Below are 7,972 nucleotides of genomic sequence, written 5' to 3'. Positions count from 1 at the left end.
CATCTTTCTCAACCCAGCCCTAGTTTGTTCTAATCTCATTCTTATTTCAGTTGTGTTTATCCAATTGTTGTTCATACAGTGTGCTTCAAACAATGCTATAAAAATCGGAGAAGAACTATTGAAATATGTAGCGGAATTTAATTACCCCGGCAGTTTGATTTCGGAAAAGGCCAATATCGACTCTGAAATTCAGCACAGGATTAGCAGCGCCTCAAGAGCATTCTGGAAATTAAAAGACAGGGTTTTCTACAATCATGACTTGAGTACAAAAACGAAACTTGCAGTGTACCGAGCAATTATAATCCCCACCATGTTATATGGGAGCGAAACCTGGGTGCCGTACCGCCGACACATGAACGCATTAAACAAGTTGCAACAGAGACACCTTAGACAACTCTTAAGAATCCGGTGGTTCCATCATGTCTCAAACGTATCGGTCTTTGAAAAAGCTAACTGCGAGAGTATTGAAGTCATGGTTACAAAATCCCGCTTAACATGGGCTGGTCACGTATGCAGAATGCAAGAAAACAGCATACCAAAATCTCGGCTTTACGATGAGCTTATAGATGGTAAGAGGAGGCCGGGTGGACAACTCAAAAGGTACAAGGACATTTTCCATAAATTGAACAATAAAACAATTGGATTGTTAAAATTCATTAAACTAGTAATTATTGTACTCATTGTAATTGCAATTATTTTTTCCGAGTGGTATGGCTTCCTGGTGTGACTTTTGTCTTTCTGGGCCTGAGGATGGCAATTAAATGAATCCCGAAACATGTCGCCCCAATTTTGAATCAAATTAAATTTTGAAATAAACATCCTAAAAGATTGTGAGTTTTTTGAGTCCCCTACCCCTCGTCAGAGGTTTTACATTGATATGTATTCACACAGGGTTGGAGAACGTTTAGTTAAAATACTTAAGTATATGAACGATAACCAGGACAGCGCGAAATACAGAGCTGGAAAGTTCTGATTTCTGCCGTACAGAGCGCCGCTGTTGATTTTTTTTAAATCAACTGAAATACACTAAGCTTATATGATTTAACATCTGATTATACTTTGTATAATCTATTATTTCTTTAGTTCATTTATCATTTTATCTTAGTGTTTCTTAACTTTAATTTACTTCATTACCTTATTCATTTATTGTGAAATCGGGTAACATAGAGGTAATATTCCGTTAATAATAACCGTTTGGTTAACCGTTAGGTCAACCAAATTGAACGTATATAGTAGGTCCCTTTAGCATACACATTTTCCAAGATTAGTTTCATGTAGCACTTGAGTTACCAAGGTACTTATTTTATAAAATTCTATTTAAATTATTTTTATAACATACAAATTTATGTGTGAGGGTTAAAATAATCTTCAATAGTACCTAAGCAATTAATAACCATATACATAATTTTTATAAATTTCTTAATTAATTTCATGTAGCGAATACAAGAACTGACCATATGTTTCTTTTATGTGTAAATACTTGATAGTAAACTAATCAAAATGTAGATGAATATAGCTGCCAAGCGTTATTATTCAACCAGAAAAAATCCGCTTACTGTAAATAATACAATTTTTAAAGCGTCTGAACCTTAGCTTGTTATATGCTGTTTACGTATATGTATATTAAAAATTGTTATTTTTATATTATATAAGTCATTTTCATACTTATATATTATAGTTTTGTAACTGTAGCTTTGAATAATTCATCCTAGACACTCGTTAAATATTCCAACGTATTTTTTTCTGTTATTTCATATAGTATAGAACTAGTAATAAAGCGAATTAATGATTATTTTGAACAATATTATAATTTATCGTAAAATCAATTTAAAGATATAAATATTACTATAATATGCTTCTATTTTATTTATAGAAGATATGTGATACTTAGTAGTTTAATCAAAATACCAAGGTTTTTGTTAAAATGTGTTCAACACAATAATATTATGCATATCACTTAAGATATATAGCTAAAATTGCAATAGAGTTACACTGCCTGAAACAAAAATATTTGGGAAAAAAGAAAAACTTAAGAATGTAAGACATTCGAATCTTTGAAATTTCATTTGTTTAACCATCTACAGTAAATTCTATAATTACACAGGACCTTAAAATTATACTCATTTACCTATTTTTATTTTTTTTTGTTTCGATTGCAATTTAAAAAGTAGCGATCGGAAATATCTCAGATTAGAAATATCGAGATCTCAAATATACAGGGTGGTCCGAACTGTATTCCGGAAACTTCAGCAGTATATTCTGCACATAAAAATAAGTAAAAAAATTCTTATAAATGAATGCTTAGTTTCGGGGGTGTAGAAGTTTCATTTTTATTTCGATTTTTTCCAAATATTTTTTGAAGTAACGTCAATATTTGGATGAAAATTGGTATCTAAGGGTATTTTGACATGATAAATTTGATTTTGATGTCAATATGACTCCTACTTATAGAGGGCGCTACCTACATGTTTTTAAGTGGTTTGAAGAGTAATAACTTTTCACCCGTACCTGTATAATAGTAATGAGTAAAAAAATATACATTTACGATGTTTTTTACGTAAAAAAAGTCTCTTGGTAAAAATCGCTACGAGTAATGGTTCTCGAGATATTTTGAATCGAAATTATCAATACCTGTCATCATTGACATAAATTAAACATGATGTTGACTAAATAGTTATTAGACTGAAATCATAAATTTGAAATGTTTTTATGCCAAAAGTTCAACAGAAACTGTTTTATCGTCATTTTATTGAAGAAAAATTTATGATTAATTTAAAAAAGCAAAAAGTTCTCAAATTTATCATTTCAGTCAAATAATAATTATCTGCCCAGCAAGTTTACTTTTTGTCAACAATGACATGCATTGACGATTTCCATTCTAAATATCTTAAGAACGGTTGCTCGTAGAGATTTTTAGCAAGAGAGATTTTTTACGTAGAAAATAACGGAAACGTATATTTTTTCACTCATTAGTTTTATACAGGTACGGACGAAAAGTTATTACTCTTCAAAACAGTTAAAACACATGTAGGTGGCGCCCCCTACAAATAGGAGTCATATTGATATTAAAATCAAATTTCTCATGCCAAAAAACTCCTAGTCACCAATTTTCATTCAAATATTGACGTTACTTCAAAAATTATTCGGAAAAGTCGAAATAAAAATGAAACTTCTACACCCTGTATCTCCGAAACTAAGCATTTTAGGACATACAATTATAGGAACTTTTTTACTAATAGTTACCATTAATTTCCTAACCACTAAATATAACAGAATAAATCCAAGAATAAAAACTTACATTATCCTATACAGTGTACTTTTTATGGAGTCACCAAAACCGAAATATTTAAAATCCTATATCTCTATTTTTTAAAAGCAACACCCTGTATATTATTTTTCATTTAGATGCAGACTTAAATAATGAACATTTTTTGTATTTAAAGTGTTCCCAAATTTTTAGCGGTTTGCAGATATTCGCTGTATTTGTATTATATTACATATAGGGTTTTCAACAGTAAAATACCAGACCAAGATCATATTTATATTAGAAGGTTTTGATTTAAATTTTCTGTAGGAAGAACCATATGTAATATCGGGAATATCTGCGAAACTGTGAAAAATTTAGTAACACTTTAAATACAAAAAATGTTCAATTATTAATTCTGCATACAAAGTGTTGTATTTAAAAATAAATGAGATATAGCAATTTAAATATTGCGATGTAGGCGACACCATAAAAATTACCCTGTATTAGAATATGTAAATTTTTCTTCGCGGGTTTATTCTGTTATCCTTGGTGTTTAGGAAAGTATAACTAAGTATTAAAAAAAATAAACTCACTCCATTTTTTAACCACTTTTCCTATATAGTGTTTTTAACCAAAGTTTTAGTAAATGAGAAACAGAATGGCGACACGGCATAGTACTTCAAACAAAAATACTCTACTACATGCAGAATTTTATGCTGAATCCAGCTATCTACAAAAAAATGGGGGGCACAATTTAAAAAAACTTAAAACTTTATCATAACTTTTTTTACGACACCCTGTATACAACTAAATCTTTTTAAGATATGCTCCTTCCTTTATAAACCATGCAACATATGTATAAAAATTTTTTTCATATCTTCAACAACGACTAGGATATTGGACTTCCTCGCACTAATGGGCCACCGTGTATATTTGCGATCCCTACTTTTCAAATTCGATTTTACTTATTTACATTTTAAATTCGATTTTATTTTGTCAGATTATAACTAATGAAGAAAAAAAAGAGTTTTCTGCAAAATCACAAAACATGAAAGATTTTCATAAAAATGTGGCTTCTCCTCATTAAATTCAATATTAATCTATATGTTAATTTTATGGTCAAGTGTATATCAAGAATCTAATGGACCATTTTTCATTTTTTATTCAAGATTTCATCTCCAACAATCAAAATTCTTTCAACCTTTCATGTAACGAATATTATTGTTGTATATAGAAAATTAAGAATAACTATTTTTAGCTATTGGTTTTTAAGTAGGTCGTCAGGTGAACTGACAATAAAGAAACATTAGACTCTTTTTTAATAAGCAAATAAAGTATTAAAATGGTATTAAACAAGTATGTGGCATTTTAAATAATGTAACCTAAAACATAAAGCCACTGGTCAAAACAAACTTAAAAATGCATTTAAAATAATACCGTTTTTTTCCTTAATAATTAGGTTACATTGTTTAACTTAAATTATAAACTTAACGATATAATATGTAGAGAATTTTAGAATAAATTTTGTTACAAAATGGAAGAGTATCAAATACTGAAAGGAATGTAATATTGTAAAATTGCGATTTGTGACTGTTGTGAGATTATTTAATAAAATATTTTTAAAAAGTTATAAAAATGTATTTTATTACTTATCAAAAATGCGCAGACCGTACTTTAAACGGGTAAACAGTGCACACATATACCGATCTGGTCATCGAAACTGCGTGCTCTGGATTTTAACGTGACCTAACCAACTAAAAACCGGCAATACTGTAGGCTGCTTTTTATTTTGCCTCTCTGTTTGTCAACCGGTCATTTATATTTATCTCTATCGCATGCATTAAAATATAGACCACGCAGATGAAGTGTCCAGAATGGTATTATATTCAAACCAGCTAAGCTTAGTTTTCCTGAATCCGAATTTCGGACTTTTATTCTGAAAGCTACCTACATAATATTAACACAGATATTTGTAGAAAATACTTAAATTTATCAAAAAAGGATGTCAACAGATAATCAAAATTCAAAGGTACTATTAAAAACGGCCGGATATAAAAAATATATAAATTTGACTGAACTTTTTAAAATTTATGACGCACGTATGAAGAAAATTTGAGAAATTCCCATATTCATGAAAACTATGCTTTATTTGTAGTAGCGATTAATTAATTAATCTTCAGCCCTATTTAGCCGAATTAAAGAGGTGACAGCTGTACAGGGTGTCCATCTTCGTGTGTTTTATAGTCGTCAATATTTCACGTCACTGTAAATGAAACTAAAGATGCTACACACAGATTTATCCTAGTCCACTCAGTTCCTGAAATACAGGGCGAATTTGAAAATCCTACATTTTTCGGTTGTCCTATAACCCTTGTTTATATATTCTTAAAGTTGCCCAACCGACTAGACAAAATGTGCTGCCAACTGGAGGACAAATCGTGAACCTTTCGGGGCGGAGTCAAAAATATCGATAATTTTCGTTATTTTCCTCAGAGTAATGTAATAATATAGCCCAGGCTTTCTGCGAACTTTAATAGTGATCAGCTGATTAAGAAATTTAAACGAAACTTTTATTTTATTGTAAATTGTGGATTATTTTTGCCTGTTATTTTAAGAATTCCAGACCGTATTAACAAAGAAATTATTATTTCGATATGTTGGTACATTATTTGTAATTTATGATAATGCTAATTGCTGTTAATTAATATTTAAAAAAAAGTTACATACCTATTTTAATTTGATTTAATGCAGATTTATAAAAGAATCATTTCATTCTTAGATTATTTTATTCTAAATTGAGTGCTTTACGAATTTTATGATATTTTTTTTGAAAACATGAAACTTTTTACATTTTTGATGCCAACTAATTGGCATGGTATTATTGGTATGGAAATTAGCCAAGAAAGAAAATAATTGGCTATAACTTGTAATTTTTCGAAAAAAACATATTATACCTATATCGCTGAAAAGCTTAAAAAATGGCGCTTTTTATGAAGTCATGGCCAACTACGGTTTCCATTTAAAAAAAAACATAATGTTTGTGTCATATGTCAAAAATGACAGTCTTTAGAAAAAAAAACAGAAAACACAAACTCATTAGGTATGTGATTATCTACAACTTTTATCTGAAAACTTTTTGTCTAAAATACCGTATGATCGAATAAAAACGGCTTCAGCGATGGCTATGAAATGACGATCGATGATATTTCCCATATAATTTTACATAGATATAAAATGACAGCGATCTTCATTTCATAGCCATCGTTGACGCCGTTTTTATTCGATCATACGGTAGATTATAATGGAATTAGAGACAAAGTTTTTAAAATAGCCAAAATTTGTTTTTCGAAATATCTAGTAAGCCTTGAATTTCTCCGAAAAATCCGAAAGCGCATATTTATGACCTCACAAAACTGCAATTTTTTCCCCATTTAATCGACTCTCTATCTCCAGTAGTTTCAGAGATACCCATAGAGAAACATCGTAGGAAACTCACCCTGTATAGTATTTAGAAACTAACTATTATTATTATTTGACTAGATTAATTTGATTAATAAAACTCGATTAATTTAATTTAAAATAAATTTGATCAGATTTTTTTTTCGTATATTCTACTACCAGAAAACCAAAATTATATGATAACGCACTTTTCAACGAAGTTGAAGGAAGATATAGTGTATCTATCACAATACTTAATAGAATTACTACAATTAGAAGAAAAACAAAAAGAAAAAATACCCAAATACCTTCACATACTACTCATCTACAAAATAAACTAATATAATCTCCTATAAAAACACTACACAACTACTTCTTCACTACTTCAACCACTTCTACACTGAAAAAATTATCAAATTTACTAATTAATCAAACAAAAAGAAAAAATAACCAAATTATCCTTTCACCTACTACTTAACTGCAAAATAATAAACTATAAAAACACTAATAAACTATTTCTGGTATTCTACACTAAACATTATAATTAAACTTAATAAAATTAATCTAATTTTACACTACAACCACTACAACTACAAAGAAATAAGAACATTTTTTAAAACTAGAAGAAACAGAACCTCGATACGTGCAACCAGTATAATAGATCAAGCGGACAAAGAATATAAAATACTTAAAAATGTGCATTCAGAAAGAAAAAATATCTCGAAAATTATCTAAACAAACATTTTTTTTTCTTCAGTGAAAAGCATCGGCCTCGTCGGCCTTGCGAAATTTTTCGGGTATTTACAATGGTCGAATTGTATAACTACCAGCTTTTATAATATATCTAATAGATAAAAAGTATCTGGTCGATTAGTAACCAATTGGCACACTTCGAAAATTATCGATTTTTATTTTCTCTGTTTTTATTGGTCGCTTCAAAATTCAGAGTAACAAAAAATATTTTTCTGTAGTAAAAGACTGTGAAATACGCCCCGCCATCTGGTGCTTTACATCCATAAACGTCTTAGGTTGAGCTACTTTAAAAATTCATATACAAGGCTATAACATACGAAAGAGGTGAAACCGAGGTGAGTTCCGTAGAAATTTTTACGTAGCATCCTAAGGTAGCATCCAGTGGCGTAACTAGTTTTTAGCTGAGAGCTGTCATTTTCTACCAACGAAAATAGGTCTAGCTAATGAATATGAAACGTTCGGTAGAACGAGATATTAAAATATAAATTTTAACAAAAATTATTAATAATAACTGCGGTTGGTTTCTAACGTTTT

The sequence above is a fragment of the Sitophilus oryzae genome, unplaced genomic scaffold (genome assembly GCF_002938485.1).
Source record: "Sitophilus oryzae breed Bouriz unplaced genomic scaffold, Soryzae_2.0 scaffold_1067_pilon_pilon, whole genome shotgun sequence".
In the NCBI taxonomy this organism is placed as follows: Eukaryota; Metazoa; Arthropoda; class Insecta; order Coleoptera; family Curculionidae; genus Sitophilus; species Sitophilus oryzae.
This window is presented reverse-complemented; position numbering follows the sequence as displayed.